Source organism: Diadema setosum, unplaced genomic scaffold, assembly GCF_964275005.1.
Source record: "Diadema setosum unplaced genomic scaffold, eeDiaSeto1 scaffold_54, whole genome shotgun sequence".
In the NCBI taxonomy this organism is placed as follows: Eukaryota; Metazoa; Echinodermata; class Echinoidea; order Diadematoida; family Diadematidae; genus Diadema; species Diadema setosum.
The window spans coordinates 73440-97318 of NW_027307680.1; the positions used below are offsets into that span (position 1 = coordinate 73440).

The window sequence follows — 23879 nt, forward strand, 5'->3', positions numbered from 1 at the left end:
ATATTTTCCAGGGGCTTTGGCAAAAATATAAAATGGTAAATATCTCGGTTGTTGAGAAATAGAGCTGGATGTAGATACTGCGTTTTTCTTGGGGGGCAGAATTGCCGATCACCCCCCCCCCATCCCCCACGGCGCGAATTTACATTGGAGAATAACGAATACAATATTAAATACCCTTGCTCCTGATGCTGATGACTTGAGGATGAGAAAGAAAGCATCTGGTAAGTCCACAGTCAGTAGATTCAGAGTCGTAAGGTTTGGCATGGTGCAGATACTCTTGGCATAGGCCTTTGATGCATTCACCGAGGGGTAAGGTCCTCCGCATTGTGCGATTGATACCAGCTATATAGCACAATAAGAGGTTGAGAAATGATACTAAGTTCTTCGGGGAGACTCTGGAGTGAGAACAAGTAATTGATTATTAATCCCCCCTTTCCCTACATACACACACACACATACAAACTCACCAATCACATATTTATTTATGCGATGTGGAAACTGTCCTTTCATCAAATGAGCTTTTATCAATATTCCTCGTTCTAAAACTCGTTTTAATATAATTAAATCACAGTAATTTGGACAGAAAAAAAATGGTGCCTGGTATTCTGCCTCATAGCAAACTTTGTGTTGAAATTTTCAGTTCGAAGGAATCAATTACCAGTACGATAGAAACATGTTATTGCGTATAGTGTGATAGAACACACGAAGTCTAAATTATGAGTACAATTACTTAAAGGGGCCGTGAAGCCCAAATCAACCTATTTTTCAGGTTTAGGCCAACTTTATGTAATGTTTTGTGCTGATTTCGCATTTACAACTACTTTTTGATGATTCTGATGAATAAAAGAGTTATTTTGAGAGAAGATACAGCTCTGGGAACGCCCCCTGAAAAATTGTCAAAAACACGCCCACGGCGCGCGTAAGTCCTCATACGTCATCTCAAGAACGATGCGAGTTCGAGCGCTAGCCGAGCAGACGCTACTCAGCTGAAATAGCACGTAGTTCTGTTAGCGGATAGCAACACAACTAGTGAGACCTCTAACTTGTTTAGCTATTCTTAAGAATAACCCTTGAGGCTTTAAATCGACAGTAGTATGGAAGAGAGCGCAAGTCACTCTTCCAGTTCAGATTCCGAACATCGACAGTCTTGCTGAATTTTGTGACCAAATTCCAGTTATTCTGCCTACTCAACGTGCAGAAATAAGGCCCTACGTCTACAGTTTGAGCCAGAGCTCGAAAATGAAGTGGAAGATGAAGGTGCAGTCGGAGGTGAAGACGAGAATGAGCCAGAAGACATTGAGAGGAGGCTGGGCAACAGAGATTGGTAAGTCAAACTGTTGATTTTCATTTAATTGAAATTCTACTGTTTTTTTCCGTAGTTCCCTAGTTACCAATTTGCCTCTTACCCGTACTTTTGCGGCTTCGACGTGCATTACCCAATCGGCCTGGGGAGCTGTGCGCGCTTGCCATAGCCGTGCACAGTCACTGTCAGCCGAGCCTGGCCGCTCGGCAATCTGGCCGCGCCATGCATGGCCGTACTATCGATGTATTCGGGGTACCGGGTTTAGCGTTGGCGTAGATTTATCGTTGTTTTTTTTTTCATGAGCTGGCCTAGGAACTCGTAACTGAATGAGCAGAATTTAGATTTGTTTCGCTCAGCAATCACATTTGCATAAGCTATGATGTTGATTTATGGTAATGGGCTGGACTCTGTATAAAAAATAAACAATAACAACAAAACATTTTTTTTTTTTATTGTGGACTATAGCCAATAGGGAATTATGTATTTATCGGGCTCCCACCAGCTCAGCCCCGGCGGTTTCCCGATGCTGATGCATGTACAAACAACAGCTGCACCTAATCTTGCAACGTGCAAGACGTGACTGCAGTGACTGCACAGTGACTGCACTGGGCTCATGCTGATGAATGACGATGTTTCATTTCATTAATTATCCCTGCTCTTTATCTGATCATAAAACCTAAATCTGAAATTTATGTGCATTCTTACAATGAACAGAATTTTAATCAGGCATTTTTAGGGCTGCCAACTCTCATGCATTGAGCGTTGAGCCGTTTGATAGACTCACTCATTTTGGTCCTTTCTCACCCTTATTTCATTTGCATGCATTTCTATTGATCTCACTCATTTTGACTCCTGAATTATAGCATTGGCCTATGGGAGTCTCACTCTCAACTAGATAAGTTTCCATCAGTGTTGGCAACCCTGCATTTTATTGCTTGTCCTGAAAATCTTACAGCAGAATAGGCCCTACATGTAGCTGCATGTAGGCTACCTAGGTTCTAACATTGTTAGATCTATCTATAACGTTATTAGAGTTTAGACCTCACATAGGGCTAGGCCCCCCTATGTGGAAATTCTTTTCTTTTTCTTCAGCAATTGTAATATTTTTAATCAATGTTTACGTCAACTAAAGAGACAAACTCTGATCATTCCAATTTCAGAGCAAAGTGTTAATTTTTTGTTTCATCTAGTACCATATCATCTAGTATTATGATTTTGTTTTTACTTCATATAAATTCATTGATTTACATACATCTTTTTCTTCTACGAGTATTTAATACTAGTGTATTTATACATGGGGGGGGGGGGGGGGAGGATTGCAAATATTGGCCCGTGGTGCATGATAATGAATTTTGCCAAACTTGTAATATATTGCAAACCATATGCCTTAATGACATAATATCTCGTGTACATTTCACACAAGAGGGATACTTAGTAGCTATACACACTTTTTTCAACCTTGCATAATACCAGATGGGAACTCGGGAAAGAGGTCATATGTAATATGATACTGGAAGTGTTCCTAAAAATAGTTATTTTGAATCAAAAAAGTTATTTTTGTCACACATTTTTTATTTCAGAAAGCAAGCAATAATCCTCATTTCCTTGATCCCCCATTTCTGTCTTTTGTTCAGGTGCTCATGCAGTGGAGGATGTGTTGCCATGCCGACGGTCAAGGAGTCTGTGTGCTGCAAAGAAATCGCACAAGTGGTGGCAAAGATGGACTCTTTTGCTGGCGACGACTTGGATTGCATCACCATGCACCTAGGGTTCAAGACCATTTGTGCCTGGATGAATATGTATTACATTTAGAGACTGCGTACTATCAGTATACAAACAACAATATGATGAAGATGCCAGAGGTGATGCCACAGACAACAAGTAAGTGTTTTTATGTTTTTGTTATTATTTTTTGTGTGTTTTATAAGAATTTTAGTTATACTGTAGTTTAGATTTGAAATATGCTTGAATATACCCAAGTTTGTTTGTGTGTGTGTGTGTTTTTTTTTTGTGCCAAACTTTTAAGCCAAAAAAGTGAAAACCCATTCACAAGAAATAGTGTATATAGGCCCTATGTTACATAATATTATGCAGCCTTTGACTGATATTTTCATGGATACACTGTACACAGATCTAGCATTGGTGTCTTGCTTAACATGTGAACAATTAAAAAATTATTGAATTAAGGGGAAGTTGTTAGGCCATTATTTGGCGTACGTTCACTACTGAGTATACATGTGTGGATTAAATGTATGCACGAGTACACATATGAGTAATTTGCACTGGCATAGCTGGGGTCACAGGACCGTGCCCCCCCCCCCCCCTTGATCGAGGAGAAAAAAAAACAAAAACAAAAAACTCTAATATGGACTTTCAGTGCGTGCCATTTCATGAACTGATATTCAAAACTCTCCCTACCGTAGGGGGTGTACCCCCTCTCACACCCTCTCCCACTCCGTCGCCTTGGCCCCCAACCCCCACCCCCACCCCAGTTGAAAATTCACCACAGTGGCAATATGAAAGCCTGGTGTACATGTAATATGTTCATGCACTATATATCTCTACAGTCATCTAGAATCACATAAAGGCATATTTCACACTATTGCTAATCAATATCTTATGCATATTAAGGAAACATTGGGAAAGAAAAGGAAGCCATTTATCAAAGAAAATTTAACTTCTTTGATTTCTTAATTCTCTCCATTCTAAATTTCAAATGAAGTACATGTACTTTTTCTTTCCTTTCTGTACAGGAGAAACCGCCATGTTGCCTACCGACAGCTAGCGAGATGGCGTTGGAGAATTCCTTGGAAGATCTGTGCGGGTACCACTGCCTTCATCTGCGGTTAACATGATCAGTAAAACATTTCCATCTAAGGAGTACAAGGGATTCCAGCTGTAAAACCCATAAGGAGACTGACATTTACAGATTTTGACCTTGACCTTTGACTGCTGACTTTTGACCACTGACCCCCAAAGTTTCTATAATCACTGCCAGTCGGTATACATTCACATATACTAACTTCAATGAAGATACCTTAATTGAAGCATTTGCAAGAAATAGAGAAAAACTAGAAATTTCTACATTTCAACTTGACCTTTGACTTTTAATCTCATGATCCATGTTGTCTGTTGAGAATCTTTGTTTGGTAGTACATGCATACACTAAGTTTCAAGGAAATATCTCCAGGCATTGCATAGATATGGGGGGGGGGGGGAGGGATAGAGAAATTTTGAACATTTGACCTTGACCGTTTGACCTTGAGCATGTGCACCTGAATGTTGATAGGCAAAACTTTGCCCATGCACTCAGTTATACATTCCAAGTTTCATTAGGATTTATACCTTAAACTGTTAGTTACGCTGTCCACAAAATTCATTACAGACGGACGGACACGTGAACTGACAAACGGACAACTTGAAAACACACAATGCTTCCGCACTACTTCGTGGCAGAGGCATAAACATCAATCAATCAAGATAAATAAAATGTGTGATTACCCCAAGCACACAATCCTATCCCCAACTGAAGCCCTCTGGTTGATTTTTATATATGTTTCTGTGTTGAAAAAAAAAAATAATCCATAGCACCATAGTAGAACATAGTTTCTAAAAATAACAAGTGAAAATGTTCACTTTTGAAGGAATGAATGTGAGAAAAGAGTGAATTCTGAGTGAAATTAGAGTCAAATCGGAGTTATCTCTGAGGTCACTCCACAAAAGTGGAAATACAAATTGTCACTCAAATTTCACTGTAAATTCATTTTTTTTTTAGTCAATCCTCCAAGAGTGCATATTTCTTGCTTGTTATTTTTTTTAGAGAGTACATGTTCCATGAAACAAAATCATGCACAACCAATAGACACACACACACACACACACATATTACACAACAACAAAAAAGTTTCATTTTGTGCATTCAACAGTGGGAAAAAAATCACAACACAACTTCATAGTTTGGCAAGAGCTTCTCCATTATTCAAAAAGCTGCATGATCAAAGAACAGTTGGTACTCATCATAGAACACGTCAAAAGGAAATTTATATGAAAAATAATCCAAAAAGAAAAAAGCTACATTATGTAATTAAAGAAATCATATCAAACAAATATAGTATGTGAAAAGGACAAAAAACAAACTCATGGTCAAGAAAACTTCCATAACACAAACTGTGCTTGGTATTCTTTCATGTACACTGTACATGTTTTATCTAAAGCGCTCAACTAAATGCTATTACCTTAAATGCAACATTCTCTGACATGATCTCTTTTGCAATGAAGCTTTCATAAAATGTTGAGAAATTACTGCCCAATACTAACAAGAACTTTGTGCACAATTTACATGAAAGTAAAACTAGAAATAGATGTGAATGTACAGGAGCGGATCCATGAAATCCATAAAGGGGAGGCGCCATTCTAAATTAACCCCTCCCCTTTTTGTTATATTTCTTTTGTTAAAAAAAAAAAAGAATAAAGAGGGGTGTTGCGCCCCCTCTGGATTCGCCACTGATGAAGTTTGACAGTATGCTTCTCTGTGACTTTGATTTACAGTATCGCAGTTGACCTTGCCTAAATATAACTCCCATTTACATGTTATTGGCATTAACTGCATTATTGTCTTTGTTAAATCTCTTCATACAGCTTGTATGCGGAGTACTCCTTGTTTTATTGTACCGCTATTCTTTTTGGTGACCACAAAAAGTGCAAGGTTGTAAAAGTTGAAGGTGGTTAGATATCTGCACAGTACTTCAATATACATCATCTCTTGACTGTGTGGTAATTGGCTCAACTGAAATAAAATATAAAAAAGAAAACTATATGGCTAATGCTTGGTCAGGTACAAACACAAAGGGTGTCTTGCACAAATAGCTACAGACCATCACAAACACCAACTTTGACCTTAACTACTAAAATGCTGTGGAAGTTATTGCTGATATTTGATAAAACTTTGGTTAACATGGCATCACTTTGTCTGAAAAACACACAAAAAATAAGTCTTGCACACCTGCACCTTCATTAACATCACAAACACCAATTTTCATGTCAATTGTCAATCACCTGCCCGACTAACGTCACACTGATACCTATCACATACCCCTTCACACTATGTTTGGCGGGTGTATGATAATCTGCCAGAGGAAGGAACTGAGTACACCTAGGAGTACTTTTATGATAATAATGTAAGACTATGCAATCCAAGCCACAAGTTAACCTCTTTCATGTTTGAATGACTGTATAGTGGACTCCCATTATATCAAAGTCCTTGGGACCCGCAGTTTTCTTTCGTTATATTGAAATTTTGTTATAACCGAACAAATAAACAATAAAAACACATAAAGTGGATAATGTTACGGCCCAAATTTTTACTTGGTTATAACTGGAATTTCTTTATAACCGTGTTTGTTCTAACGGGAGTGCATTTTACATCATATGACATACACTGTAAACTTGACATCCATATGATATATATATATATATATATATATATATATATATAGATGATAATATGTGTGTCATAAGCTACGTTATTGCTAGAACAGCCTCCCAAAGCATACAACATGACTATGAACATGATACAGTAAATGTACATGTATCACAGAAAACAGCGTCCAGAGTGAAACCATGAAAAAGTGTTCATGTTTTCATGATACCTTCGTCTATAACTATGTGTCTAGCATACTTCTTGCATATGGATGAAAGGACTAGGAAGAAAGCCTATAGGATGGATAATCAGGTATCCAGACAGAAGTGGCTAGTATGCTGGCGAATGAGCTCATCCTTGGCCTGGTATGTGTACTGGCTGCTCAGGAATGGTGGGGCATCTTTCTTTTCCAGTTCACTTGCGCTGTAGTTGACACTCCAACGGGATACCTCTTCCATGAGGTCATGAACATAGGCTGCCATAAGAAAAGAAAATATCATAAAAAATGTGTATATATTTGTTTTAGAAATACATATCAACAAGCATGGTTCTATTAAAAAAAAGGAAAACCAATACATATACACACACACATATGATATATATATATATATATACACTAGGTGTTACAAAAAAGCATTTCCTACTTTGGATCCTTAATAGTTCAAAAGTATGCATCAGATAACACTGACATTGATATGTGCAATAGCTGATTAATGTACAATTTTTTTAGAGGTGCTTTAGAAATGATAGCATAAATCAGATTCAGTAAATTCAAGATTCATTTTGAAGTTAGATTTCAGATTCTGCTCTGTTTTCAACCCTCTGTACAAAATGTAAATTTTGCACAGGGGTCAGATGTGTATGGGAGTGTGTGGTTAACACCCTGACAATGGTCCTGAACAATGGTCAGGATTGGAATGGTCTATTACATATTCATGAGAAATTCCACTTTCACAGCTAGTCTTTATTCATCCTGAAATGTAGTGTATGCAAGCACATGAAAACATGTGCTGATTTTGTTCATCCGTGCGTGCATGTTACTCTTTACCATGAATTCAGACTAACAGTAACAGTGCCTAGGGCAATCCATCATGAATTATTAATAAAGCATTAATGTGCCTTGGAGCAATAGTCGGGAAGCCTAGTGAGCAGAGCTCTGAAAAGGTGGTATTCGTGGTATTCATGTCTATTGTTCAGGGTCATTGAAAGCACACACTCACATACACATGGCTCTTGTGTGTAAAGTTCAATTTTGTACAAAGGGTTAAAATTGACCAAAGCCTGGATATTTACTTTAAAACTAATCTCTGATTTAACGAAACTGATTAATGCTCTCATATTCAAATCACCTCCAACTAAATTGTAGACTATTCAGCTATTACTTATATCAATAAGAGTGGGATTTTTTTTTTTCTTTTTTAACTAGTATATGGTTGGGGGTAGGGCTGGTGGAGGGACATGGTGTGATTCTTTCAGCATAGCAGAAGAAACAATATAAGTGAGAGGTAAGGGAAGGTGATAACCAACAAGTGATCCCACTGAAGTTGACAAGCTAGATATGAAATATTACGTATTTCTTTTTCTTTTTTTTGGGGGGGGGGGGGAGGGATGGGTGACTCAGAACCCCAAAGAACCATGCCTACATATCAAAACACATAAATAGACAAAAAGCAGGCCATTGAAGGACAAAGAACTTTCAGATTTTGAAGAAATGTGTTGAATTTGTATCGCAACAAATGAACAAAAGATACATCACAACATGGCAGAGTTATAATTTCAAGTAATCTAAATTTAATTTCCATACTTTCTTTATCCGTGTACATTATTATTTCTGGTCTGTGATCATTCTTTTCCTGTAGAGAGGGTAATGACAAAATTATATTCACTTACAGAATGAGACCTTTCCTTTGCATACCTTAACTGATGCTTTCTCAGGCTTATACTTGGGCTTGATGACTTTGTACCGCTTTTTCCCACTCTTGGTAGTTGCCTGCGGACAGTTACTATTGGCATTGTAGTGGAGTGCAGCTAGTTGGAGTCTGAAGTAGAATTTGAAACCAATAAATCAATTTTAAAAGTCTCTGGTTTGAACAAATCCTTATATAGTATTGAATTCCTGAGGCTGGAGAGATTCCTGAGGGGGATCATGCTCATGGCTAGCAAGAAGCTCATCCAGCATCTGTAATGTGAAACAAGAAAAGTTCATGATTGTGCCTTTGATTTGGTCAATGGCATATGCCATGAATGCTCAAAATTGACAAATACTAGTAAATAAGAAACACAAATGTAATAAGAAAGCATATTTATAGAATATATGGTCAACTTCATTAAAAAAAATCCATAGGATACATGCCAAATCAGTTCCTTACAAAATGTTTGTAATTCTCACAACCTGCAGTTTTACAGCTTGGTTGAGCAATGATCTATAATCATAATAAGAAATTCTCATTTGTCAAGCTGACTGACAAGCACCTGATAATATATTCAGATGAATAAACTGAAACAGCCAAGAAACTATGGAATGAAATGTATAGGTTTTAACTCTCTCAAGCACTAAATCTGCACCTTTAAGCATTTAATCACAGGTTCACATTTTCCACACTATCGTACAGTGGTACCGTATATATCCTGACAAAATATTATGCAGCTACATTTTTTTTAGCTCGATAAAATGTCAGATTATGCATTTAACAAAATAGCTATGCCTATCTAACACTCTCACGCAATCTCGATCGTGGGTAGAAGCATTCACAACTGTACCGTACCTATGGGGGGGGGGGGGGCATTGTGCACTTCTGCCCCCTACGATTTTACAAGGAATTTTTTTTTTCTGCTTCTCAGCTGATATTCGATATGGGAGGGAGAACATGTAACAGTTACTATGCAAAGCTACCCACCCAATTTCATCCTCCAAAATTTTGTGTCATGCACTATGTAGCTCCCCCCTCCCCATAAGCTCCCTGGACTTGTACGACTCGAAACCCGGCAGTGGATCACTGACAAAATTGTCAGTAACATCAGTTACTGATGCATTTTTTTTTTCTTGCAGTTCTTTAGAAATGCAGATTTGGTGCAAAATGTATCATTCTATATATTAGCCACAACAGTAAGGCTACAATGTACCTTGTATACCGGTACCTTTAAACTATAGCTATATCAATTACAATTCAAAGGTATTTGCATTTTACCGGTACTACAGACTACAGAATGTTGTAAAAGCACTGTATAGTAACATCAGTTACGGTACAGTACCATGGTACCGGTACTGTGGAATTGCCCATATGGATAAATTGCAAATGAAGTCTGCATCTATTACACGTAGACACAAACCTACTGATATTGACCCATGGATGTGTCTGCATTTATGGTCCTGGCCCTTCTGCCTTGATGCGACTGAGTTGCGACTACAGTTTATGTCACTGCCTTTCTTCACAATTAGGACGAGCAAGTTCTTTGTCCATACAACTTTGACTTTGAATTTGAACTTTGTCTTGACTTAGAACATAGGTGACCTATAAGGCTTTCTTTGACTCGAGTTACAGCCATACAGGTAGGTACCCCAAACCAGTATGCTCTTATTTTTTGGGAAAAAAAAAAAAAAAAAAAACTGAGCCTGTCATTACGTACTAACCACCCTGTTATTTGTATATCTATATCATTGTCATTGCTATCGAGTACCCGTGGTATTTCATTTGTCACTGCAACTAGTGTAGTAATAGTAGTGTATTGATTTATGACTGCAGTCACATCACACTCACACTCACTCAGTCACAGAGCATAGCCAGCTACCGTGACATATTCGATTCACGAATGAAAACACAAAGAAAGACCCCACATTTTTACCGAATTTCTAATTTTGTAAGTAAATGCCGCACCTACAAAAACGCAATATCGGTCCCCTCTTGTTCTGCGTGTGCGTCTTCACTAGATCTAGACGTGGTCTACTGGTATGTGCAAAGTCTATGGAGGTTGAAAGCAGTCACCGGCGCTATGACGAAATGAATGGCGGTGAATGGAGTGCACAGTGCAGTGGTGGACTACAATATACTGTATTTCACGGTAATGCCGAACGAACGTAGTCGTAACCCGTAACCGATAGTCATTATGGTACTCACTCTCACTTTCCTCCTCTTCTCAGCGGCTGGTTGTTGTTGCCACTCCTCTTCAACTCGGACGATTCGCCATGCTGCAGTGGCAGTTTAATTACAGGCAAAGCATCGGGCTTCAGCCTTCTGAAATTGGTTATGCAGCCCCTCTTCGAATGCATCCTCGGGACCGGGGAAGTGGGCGCTGCACACGTACACCAAACTTGAGCTGCTGGGCCCGTCCCAATCGGCCCTTGTCAGTTTTACTCGTGTGGTCCAGATTCTTCGTACATTTTGATCGTTGGGAAAGGTGTGAATGCTTCGTTTACAGGGTGTAGCTAAGATCTCTTCAAACTATATTTTTGCAATCAAACGTTTAACAACCCGACGTCTTGCGAATAATCAACACACAACAGCGGGGTACACATACGCGATACGTGGGTAGGTATGGGCCGTGTGCGTATTAACGTGTAGCAGTGTCGTCTGCTACGAAAGCTTCGGTTCTTGAGATGACGTATTCGGTCACGTGACTCACATTTGTCGAAATTTCACTTTTTTAAGGGGCGGAGCTTAGGAACTTGGACATATACAAAGTCAGGGCAGCAAAATTGGATTTTCTCTCTTACAGGTGCTTTCTACAAACAACTGGTGAAAGATTATCAAAGAATTAACACATCTTAGCCCTCTCAGAGCTCAAATTCGTGGATTTCACAGCCCCTTTAATACCGGGGAAAAGATGCTTACGTATAAAAGCGAGACAAAAAACAAACAAACAAGCAAACAATAATACAAAAAAGGAACAATGGGAAATGAAACTTTATATGCATACACGTCGACGTTTCATATCACAGGTGCCTTTGGCGTAGACCTTGGCTGCACCTAAATGTAAAGCTTCTGCTGTCATGGCTGTGGTTGTATTGACTGTATGTTTTCAGCGTCTTAGGACGGGAGAAAGGTTAATCATTCAAGATACGAAGGTAAAAATTGGCACTACTGTAAAGTTGTTAAGGTGACATTGACTCACAAGCCCTCTGTTAAGCCGTGAGTACAAAACTTCAATGGCTTATTGTAAAAGAATTCCCCCACAAACAACAACCACAAAAATACCGAATGGTCTTAATTTGGAAACCATTAACTAAGTAGTGATACCTTAAAAAAGAAAAACGGTTTTTTCGTCTTTTAATGAGACGTTTGTGATATCATGACATACTCGTAGAGGAGTTTTGTAAGTTATAAACACCAGCTTCATTACTCTATATATGTATGTGAGATGCAGGGTGGTAGTGAATTATCAATGACACATCTTCAAGAGGATGTTAGGTCTACTGCTACTTCGTCTAAGTATCAGGTGGTATACTTAGTTCGTCGAACACCACTATGTACAGCTAAACTCAATTGGTCCACTGTCAAGTTTTTCTAATGCCCATGTGGTTCAATCCTAACGTGGCCTAATGCCCAGTTTGGCTAATTATCGTTTTGTGTAATGACTAAAATACATAATATAATGGGGGCAATGATTGCCGTTTATTCGACATGTTTTCACTCACTTCCTCGTTACGTGCCAAGGGCCTAAATCCGCCGCGGGGGTGGGGGTGGAGATGCACCCCCACCAACAGAAATAAGGAACTATACACTACATAATTCTTTATAGAGAAATAAATATTCATCTTGCCATTTTATATATTTCATTTCATTTGATTGTATATTGTTTATTTTTTTTTTTTTTGTGCGTGCACATGGCACGCGTGTGCGCATTGGCTTTGATTCATGTTAGTATGTCAAGACTATTGCCTATCACCCCCCCCCCTTTCAACGATACGGATTTACATTGGAGGATAACGAATACAATATTAAATACTCTTGCTCCTGATGCTGATTCCTTGAGGGCGACAAAGAAATCGTCTGCTAAGTTGACCTCTCGTAGATTCAGAGTCGTAAGGTTTGGCATGGTGCAGATGCTCTCGGCATAGGCCTTTGATGCAGTAGCTGAGATGTTCCATATTTCCGAATGTTTGATTGATTCCAGCTATGTAGAACAATAAGAGGTTGAGAAATAATACCAAGTTATTCTGGAGACAATGGAGTGGGAACAAGTCATCAATAATCCCCCTTCCCCTGCATACACACACACACAAAAAGAAACTCACCAATCTCATAGTTATTTATGCGATGTGGAAACTGTCCGTTTATCAAATAAGCTTTTATCAATATTCCTCATTCTAAAACTCTTTTTAATATAATCATATCACAGTAATTTTGAGAGAATAAAAAAGTTGGTGCCTGGTATTCAGCCTCATAACTCAGACTTTCTCTGTGTTCAAATTTTCAGTTCGAAGGAATAAATTACCAGTACGATAGAGGCATGTTATTGCGTAAAGTGAGATAGAACACACGAAGTATAAATCATGAGTACAATTTCTTGATATTGGGGAAAAATGCTGACATACAATAGCGTGACAAAAAACAAACAAAGAAACAAACAAATGGGAAATCAAACTTTATAATTATGCTGGCACATCGACGTTTCAGATTGCAGGTGCTTTTGACGCAGGCCTTGGCTTTACCTTTAATAATGTCGAGCTTCTACAATGGTTGTATTATTGATTGTAACTTTGCAGCGTCTTAGGACGGGAGAAAGGTTACTAATTCTTAATACGATGGGAAAAATTGGTACTACTGTAAAGTTGTTAGGTTACATTGACTCACAAGTCTCCTGTTCAGCTCTGAATACAAAACCTCACTAGCTTCTTGTCAAAGAATTCTCCATAGACGACAACAACTGCAACAATACTTTATGTTCTGAGTTTGGGTACCATTAACTTAGTGATACCTTTACAAAGAAAATTGTTTATTCGTCTTTTAATGAGACGTTTGTGAAACTATGACATACTCGTAGAGGAGTTTTGTAATTTATAAACACCAGCTTCATAACTACATGTATGTGAGGTGCAGAGTGGTGGTAAATTGTCAATGACACATTTGCAAGAGGATGTTGGGTCTACTGCTACTTCGTCTAAGTACCAGGATGGGTATGCTTCCCAGTTCATCGAACACCACTACAGCTAAACTCATTTGGTGCACTATCAAGTTTTATAATGCCCATTTGGTTCAATCCTAACGCGGCCTAATGCCCAGTTTGGCTAATTATCGTTCTGTGTAATGACCAAAATACATAATAATGGGGCAACTGCCATTTAGTCGACAAGTTTTCCCTCACTTCGTCGTTACGTGCCAAGGGCCTAAGTCCGCGGGGGGGGGGGGGGGGGGGGGGTGGTGGAGATGCACCCCCAACAGAAATATGGAACTATATACTACATAATTCTTTATCGAGAAATACGTATTCATTGTGCCATTTCATGTATTTCATTTCATTTGATTGTATGTTGTTTATTTTTTGTACGTGCACATGGCACGCGTGTACACGCATTGGCTTTGATTCGTGTTACTATGTGGTGACTGTTGCCGATCACCCCCAACCCCCACGGTACGGATTTACATTGGAGGATAACGAATACAATATTAAATACTCTTGCTCCTGATGCTGATTCCTTGAGGGCGACAAAGAAATCGTCTGCTAAGTTGACCTCTTGTAGATCCAGAGTCGTAAGGTTTGGCATGGTGCAGATGCTCCTTGCATAGGCCTTTGATGCAGTAGCTGAGATGTTCGATCCTCCCGAATGTGTGATTGATTCCAGCTATGTAGAACAATAAGAGGTTGAGAAATAATACCAAGTTATTCTGGAGACAATGGAGTGGGAACAAGTCATCAATAATCCCCCCTTCCCCTGCATACACACACACACGAAAAGAAACTCACCAATCTCATAGTTATTTATGCGATGTGAAAACTGTCCGTTTATCAAATAAGCTTTTATCAATATTCCTCATTCTAAAACTCTTTTTAATATAATCATATCACAGTAATTTTGAGAGAATAAAAAAGTTGGTGCCTGGTATTCAGCCTCATAACTCAGACTTTCTCTTTCAGTAGGAAGGAATAAATTACCAGTACGATAGAGGCATGTTATTGCGTAAAGTGAGATAGAACACACGAAGTATGAATCATGAGTACAATTTCTTGATATTGGGGAAAAGATGCTGACATATAAAAGCGAGACAAAAAAACAAAAAAAGAAACAAACAAATGGAAAATCAAATTTAATAATTATGCTGACACATCGACGTTTCAGATTACAGGTGCTTTTGATGCAGGCCTTGGCTTTACCTTAATGTCGAGCTTCTACAATGGTTGTAATATATTATTGATTGTAGCTTTGCAGCGTCTTAGGACGGGAGAAAAGTTGATAATTATTAAAACGAAGGTAAAAATTGGCACTACTGTAAAGTTGTTAAGGTGACATTGACTCACAAGCCTTCCGTTCAGCTCTGAATACAAAACCTCACTAGCATCTTGTAAAATTATTCTCCATAAACAATAACAACAACTGCAATAATACTGTATGGTACGAGTTTGCGATGGGTACCATTAACTAAGTAGTGATACCTTTACAAAGAAAAGGGTTTGTTCGTCTTTTTGTGAGACGTTTGTGAAACCATGACATACTCGTAGAGGAGTTTTGTAAGTTAAAAATACCAGCTTCATTACTTTATAAATGTATGTGAGATGAAGAGTGGTAGTGAATCATCAATGACATAGACTCGGTGCCAAAGGCTGAACCTTGTTTTGCCGCCTGCCCGACGTTTTTTTTTTTTTTTTTTTTTTTTTTTTTTTTTTTTTTTTTTTAGATTTACCCTATTTCGAGTATGTTGAATTCAAATCTGGATGATGCATCTCTTGCATCCTCGAGGGTTTTGACATATTCAAGATGGCCGCTAAAATGGCCGCCAAAACCGGAAATTCCTATGTATTTTCGTCTGAATCATGAAAAATTGAAAACAATTAGTGGTTTTACCTTAATTCGAGGGTGGTGAATCCAAATCTGCATGATGCAATTCTCACATCCCTTAGGGTTTCAAACTATTCAAGATGGCCGCTAAAATCGGAAAATTCTTATGTATTTCTGTCTGAATCATGAATAATTGAAAAAAAAATGGTTGTTTTACACTCTAAGAAAAAAGAAAGTTCTCAAATGGTTCTCGTCGGCTCCAAAATGGTTCTCATCAGATGGCTCTCGCAAAATGGTTCCGATGAGCACCTATAAATGGTTCCCAATCGAAATGGTTCCGTTCGTCACCATTTGCTAGTATGCGACCCAGTCCCAGAGTGCCTTTGTGGTACTCTTGCAGGTCAAACAATATCTTTAGGTCCACTTTCATTTTTCCCCTTGCTGTATATTCGAATGCCAGATGTAAGTTTAAACCAAAACTGTGGTATTGGTACAAAAATATTGTATGTGTTTCTACTGCTGTGATAATAAAAAGTACATATTGTTTTTATCGTAGACTAATGACTTCTCTTGGCTGCGTGCCAACTGACAGCTGCCACGATCCAATTTTAGCGCTCGATCAGATATGCGTACGCGTAAACGTACACATACTAGTACTGCGCTGTAGGACTATGTAACCGCCGCGGCACGCGCCGCGGCTATATTTGGCCCTGTGCTGCCAGCCTGCGCCTATGCAAACCTATTTTACCACCACCACAGCGGCATCGTCAGGAGAGTGCCTGCATGCATATGGGCCATTCTCAGATTAAGTGTTCAATTCCATGTGAGTAAAACCGAAAAATCAACCACAAAGTAATACATTCAAAGATGTGTTTTCGGAAACTTCAAAACCGGTCAAATACGAAACAAAAAGTGGAACATTCTAAACGATGGCCATTCATTGAGTAAAAATGAATTGAAATAGAGCATCATATATGATTTTTGATCACCAATCAGATACGTTACCGCAAATTTACATGTTGTAATGGACTCCTAACTCTGAATTAGATTTATTGTTTTGATCCGATTTCTGTTCAGGAAAAGACATCTGTCCCCCCTAAAGATATTGGGGTTTTTCAAGAGGTAAAGATGTTGTCATCCCTTGCTAATTGGTAGAAATTATTTCTGTGTGGTAGGTTGAAATATGCTTTATGCTGAAATGAAATATAACCTTAAGATTCACTTTGTATTTTTACCAAATTTCGCTTACAAATAAAGTTTCGAATCCCACAAATCATGCAAAGGGAACGATACGATCTGGAATTTCCACAGGAAACAAATATGAATTGCTTTCCTGATGAAATAACTATTGAAAAACATCGAATCACCTTTGGTAACGTATCTGGTAAAATATAAGTAATAATTTTAGTTGTGTATGAATTAATAAATATCACCTGTTTAATTATTTACCTCATGAATTGATGTAAAAATGAATGATGTAAGCCCAAATTAACCATTTTAAACATTGTACGTAATATTTAAACTATGAAATGTAGTGGAAAAGAGCCCTAAATGTGAAAGCTGAGTTCTTCATTCACAGAATATTCTCATCTTACGTCTGAATGTATTTAGCCATGTGACTGTAAATATTCATTAAGTTTTGATGGATAATGCAAACAAGGTTTGAAAAATATATTTTTGCAGGCACTTAGAAGGAAGTAGGTACAGTCTCTATGAACTCGATATGCTAAACAGTTGTTTGACCTATGGTAACGTATTTGGCTCATCCTTTTAATGAAAATGAATAAATAATTGTTCAACTTATCAATGAATCTTGAGTAGTTATTCATATGTTGAAAAACACTAGAATAAATATGCAACAGAACACTGAAACTTTTCTCGGAAGAGTTTCATAAACTACTTTTTACTCTTTCAAAGTTTGGTAACGTATCTGGCGTACCGTAAATGAATCTGTCGGTGAAGTTACAGAGCGATTTCTACTGAATATTCTTCATTTGAACATAACTTTAATTTTTTATGGAAGCGTCATTCTATGCAGAATTGTTTTATGAACACTTTGTTTTACATAACATTATTTGTCACCGTGGGTGCCATGAATTATACGTAACGTATCTGCTAAATCTGAAAAGCAAAAAACTGATATGCTGAATCTTAGCTTCGTCTTGTAAAATAAACGTTCAAAGTTGTTGCATAGAATATGAAAGTGGCTGGGTTTTATAGAATAGAACTTTGGAGTTTACGAGCACACAACGATTTGTTTGTAAAAACATTTACAATTTCTTTTCAGCATTTTGATTATGTGGTAACGTATCTGTCGGAAAACTTGGCATTAAGTTGTGAGACACTGACGCGCAAAGAAAAATCATGTGGAAGTGTTGCTCTTTTTCACCTCTCTGTCCTTTTGGTGTAAGAATATAATCCTGAGGTCCAACAAAACGAAGCATGTAATGTGTAGGGATGAATTTTGACCAGATTTGATCCCCAGAAAGCACAAGACCAATGAGCAAAATTCGGTCACGTATCTGGGGTAACGTATCTGTGGTAACGTATATGGTCGATCATATTATTATGAGAGCGATATCTACCAAATATTTCTCACTTGTACTAAACTTTAATGTTGAATCGATGCGTCATTCCGAGGAGTAATGTATAATATACAATTTGTCTGACATTGCAATATCTGTCGCAGTGGGTGGCGTGAAAAGTATGTAACGTATCTGTCCAAATAAAAGTGTAGAAAACCGATATTTCAAACATTATACCGTATTCTAAATAAAGAGCTGTTGCACAAAAAATCTAAGTACTTGCAGTGTATGAAGTATATCCTCAGGGTTCCATATACACAGGGTCATTGCATAGTCTTATTTTCCCAATGCTGTAACACTAAAGAAACTGGTAACGTATCTGGCGGTGAATTTGGCGACAGGTTTCAAAAGGCTATAAAAAAAGAAGTCAATAAAAATTTTGGAACTTTTTGAGTATTGTGATTAGCACATATGATATGCTCATCGTCCATGAAAATGATATTTGGAAAGTGTGTTTGTGGACGGAGAGGAGCAATAAAACATAATTCTGAAATAGCCGGCGACACTGCGTTTTGGGGGTCTTAACGAAGTTTAACAGCAAAATTTTATACAAAAAGGCAGACAACCGCATTTGATCGTGTTTATTTTTAACAAATAAAGTCCTCGTGATATATTATAAACACTTAAATAGTATCTAATAGGTTTCAGGGAACCGCAAACTGTCATGGAATGTCGGCGACACCAAAATTCCGTATTTGAACGCTTTTACTGAGAATGGGCCATATAGCTAGCAGCAGCAGACGGCCAGTACGTAGACACTTACACATCTATGCATCACCAGTATCACACCCATCAAATGAACGGCACCCGGTAACGTTAGGCATTAATTTTGTCTCAAGTGGACTGGAAACGTGTCACTGTCAATTCCATTTTCGCCATGGCAGTCATCACAATTTAGGAGAATACGTAAGATTGTTAGTTTTGATGTGGTTTTATCTCATTTTTAGATGACAGTCGGTACAAAATCAAGTTAGATTCATCACTCAGTTTTCGTTTTCAGTCAGTGATTAACCTTTAACGGTTAGCTAGATCCTAACGTTAATGTTAGATCGAATTTGATCGAAGCTGCTATCTTGTGTAATGTTTTCCAGGTACAGTAGATCCAGATCTAATAATAACATGTTAGGCCTAACACTTTACAATTAGAAATTTGGCATAGCAATGGCCCATGGGCTAGCCCGAATTCCAGACGCCGTGCGGGGCCGGAGCATGGCTGTCACGTTTTTACACTACAGCGACTGGGCCGGGCTAAGTTACAAAAGATACTTAGCTAGGCCTGCATATAACGTTTATGCCTATTAAAAATAGAGTCTGCTAACTCCGAAACACAGCCCAAACGCAGAGACTCCAACTCTCCCGTTTTCGACGGAGGATCTCCCGCCGAAAACCCATTTTTGCAAAATCTCCCGTTCTCCCGCTTATGATTTAATTTCTAACGCCCTGGCTCTGTGTCTCCCGTTGGAAAGGATTTCTTACTTATTGCTATTGTATATTGAAAAAATAAACCTTAGCTATAGCACTAGAGAGCATCTAGAACCTGGGAATTTCGCGCTTCGCAGACATCAACTTGGAATCTCCCGTTTGCTAGGGGTTTCAGGCGGGAGAATCTCCAGATCAGAAGGTGCTTTGGGTTGGAATCTCTGCGAACGCAGAACGCCGCGTAAGAATGTTTTTCCAAGTCAAATTCTGCTTAATCTTTATTCTACTTTGATTACTCCGTAACTGAATTATGGTATTCTTGTGTGGGGGAATGCAACTAGAAATCTTCTTGACATACTGTTCCGTATTAAAAAACGCGCCATCAGAAATATCAACCATGTCGGACATTTGTCCCACACGAATGATTGATTAAAAAAAATGAAATATTGAAAACATCAGATCTGTTCAGTTACAACGTCGGCATGAATATGTATAAATTTTCTGCCAATGAGTTACTGAGTTACCGGATGTTTTACTCGCATGTTCATAATTATCCTACCCGCCAAAGTGACGCATTTCACCTTCCACGTACTCGAACAATTTTCGCTAAAAAAAAACGATAATGTGTACGGGCCCTAGATACTGGAATGACCTCTCCCCGAAATAACAAGCTGCTCGTCTTTATATTCCTTTAAACGCAAATTAAAAGAGTCTTTATTGAGTGCATATCTTGCAGACACTGAATAATTGTATTGTCTTATGTAAAATTGTGGTATGTTATTATGTGATCAAACATTCTTGTCAACAAGCTGCAGATTCCATTTTGGGTCTTGCCGTCATTGCAGGCTCTCCGAATTCATCATTAGCAATTTCACCTTGTATTTCGTTTCCCTCTCTTCCTCTTTCCCTCTACCTCTCTCTCGCTTTCTACCTAGAGCTTGACGGCAGGCACGAAATGCCTTAATAGCTGTACATGTTACTTTTTGTGTCCTACTGATCATATCCTTGCGATAGTTCTAATGCAACAACAGTTTATAGTGTACACACCAAAGTATTCTTTATATGCAAACCATGTTCTACTCCGTAAACCAATGATAGCTCGGTCACATTAATGGTTCACATTTTTTAGTATATTTTTTTTTCCGTCTTCTTCTTTTTTATCACATAGGCATGCCCCGATTTTCTTATTTGGCACCATTAAATCACCTAGTCTTATCTTCTATCCGTTCTCCGTTTCTTTTTCACTGATTACTCGGGGCTTACAGCCAAACAAACTAGCTTTTATGTTGGTCCCGTCATACTTCTCTTTGATCAATCCCATTTCGATTTTGACCAGTTATCATTACACGTAATTACTGTGTTTTCGCCATGTATATGCATGACCGTGCATCACAAAACAAACAAAAAGTCGCACTCACTGATTTTTTTTTTTTTGTGAGGACTGAAAATAAAAAAAAATAAAAATAACCGAGCTGATCTTGACTTTTCATATTTTCTGAAAGAGCAATTCTTCTTCTACATTATGCTAAAATTTGGAATCATAAAACGGGCAGGAAAGTGTGTTTTTTAGCAGTTTATCTCAAACATTTTTTTTTGGCAGAAATGTGTGATTAAGTGCGTCTTTAGAGTCCCCTTTTCATTTCTTAAAAACCTTGTACACACTCTTTACTTTCAACTCCTATAACTTTTGAAAGCATAATGCTACTACTTTGAAAGTGGGCATCAGTTAAGGACAGAATGTTTTTATAAGGCATGGTTGATTTCACTTTAATCTGATAATGCTTTTATTGTTGTTACTCCGGTGGTTTACATCACGTTTTTGTCCCATTCATCGCACAACCAGTACGGCTTAGATTAAGCGCTTGAATAGACACTGTATTTCAGAGCCTCTCTTCTCAGTTCACACTTTTCCTGAGTGTGTGCTTTCTTTCCGATATTTAGATAGGTTAGGAGAGTCCATCTGATTCGAGTAATACATTATTTTAAAGCTTAAAGTCTGCTCTTTCAGAATATGCTCTTAACTAAAATTTCCTGTCTGGCCACTTTTTGTTTGTTTTGTGGTGCAGAGTCACTTATTGTTTGTTTTGTGCACATTGTTTACAAGGTAAAAAAAAAACAAACAAACTTGTATTATCATTTCTGTTGTAATGTTCATAAATGAGAAGTATGAAAATAAATGAACTTGAATAAATGAATTGAATTTTAACGCAATTAAGATTATATCACCATGAAGATGCTATTTGCAAGTTTTTTTGTAAATCCGTCGTAGATTTTCAAGAAGACGCTGAAGATGTGTGGATTGTGGAAGGCAGCTGTGAGATCTGTGCAAGAAAAACACACACACACTTTTTCGGAATAATTAATAAAATCGGTAAGTCAAACATCAATTAAGTAGGCTTAGATGTTCAACTAAAGCTGATTCAGAGAGGCTGAAATGCCCTTATAAGGCCGTTTTGGCTAGACATCTCTGCATGGCAATGAATACGAGAAGATTGTCTCTATTGGCAGCTAGCTAGGCCTCCTCGCTCGGGAATGACCATGTTTATTAACGTTAGTACTATCACTGTTTGGCCTACTATCGTTAGATAAGAAGCCCAACAAGAAAAGACAGATCCGTCTAATGTGATAACCCTATTTAAGAAGATGGCAAATGAATTCTGTATTCCAACCAAGAGTGGCAGAATCACTATTTAGGATCTTTGGTATCTCTCACACCGTCAGTAGAACAGGTCTAACGTTAAAGCCAACTTAAATTCTAACATGTTAGATGGTGCGGGCAGCGTACGCCGCGACCTGTTGCGAAGACCGAGCTTGTATTGAGCGGCGCTTTCCCTCATACGATTTCGTTCAAATTCACGTGAGTAATTGGAATAATTAAGTAATTAATAAATGTACAAGTTATTTGAGTATGCCCTGTGATTTTGATGTAATTTTGTTCTACGCCATTTGAGATGTCTACATGGATATATTTATACGAAAGTAGGCCCTACATAATCGCCCGTTTGTCTAGCTGTCCCGTCTCGTCTGCCTCAACCCCGGCCTACCGGGTAGCAGGCGAATGCTGATACCTTAGCTTGGCCGGGCTGCGGCACCACCGCTTACTTCTGCCGCTAGCACACCGTCTTTCACATCCCCTAACTCCTCCAAATCTCCATCATATTTGTCGCTGTCATCACTCCTGGTTTCAAGATTACTCTTGTCTTCATCCTCATCGACTTCAACACTGATGTCGAGATCGTCTAAGGCCATTTTGCGTCAATAAAATTATCAGATTGCTTGAACTTCGTTCACCGTGACTGAAAATGGGTGCAAACTCATATGCAAACAGCCGGCGCGTTTACGCCAGGGGAATGTGTCATTCAACGTGTGACGTCATCAGATTAGTGGCTGAATTCTAGACGAACTCCAAAGCCGTGAGTGAGGGGAAATCCACCCATTTTGAGGCCTTTCTAAAACAATTTTTGTTCAATGTTAGACTAAAAAAATGTAAAGAATTCGTATTCAGTATAACTTCTTGTCTTGATTTATAACACAATCGCCCTGATAAAAAGTCAACAGGTAGTGGGTTTAAGGATGCAAGAGGTGCATCATCTAGATTCGGATTCAGCACTCTCGAAATAGGGTAAAACCAAAAGTTTTTTTTTTCAGTTTTTATGATACAGATATATATACGTAGGAATTTCCAGTTTTGGTGGCCATTTTGGCGGCCATCTTGAAAATGCCAATACCCCCAAAGAAGGAAGAGTTGTATCATCCAGATTCAGATTCAGCACCCTCGAAATAAGGTAAAACCACCAATTGATTTCAATTTTTCTCAATTCAGATGGAAATACGTAGGAATCTCCGGTTTTGGCAGCCGTTTTGGGGGCTCAAAACCCTCAAGGATGCAAGAGTTGCATCATGCAGATTCGGATTCAGCACCCTCGAAATAGGGCAAAACCATCAAAAAACATCGGGCAGATGGCAAAACAAGGCTGAACCAAAAATCTGGCTTTGGCATACTTACAAGACTAACACATTTGGAAGAGGATGTTAGGTCTACTGCTACTTCGTCTAAATATCAGGTGGTACAATTCCCAGTTCATCTAACACCACTACAGCTAAACACATTTGGTCCATTTTCAAGTTTTTCTAATTCGGTTCAATCCTCACGTGGTCTAATGCCCAGTTTGGCTAATTATCGTTCTGTGTAATGACCAAAATACATAATAATAATGGGGC

General features: G+C 38.4%; 1 pseudogene; it reads right to left on the reverse strand.

Annotated features, from left to right (window-relative positions):
- Window positions 1–242: 242 nt before the first annotated feature.
- LOC140245897 (uncharacterized) overlaps window positions 243–23879 on the reverse strand; it is a 96026-nt pseudogene continuing 72389 nt past the window's right edge.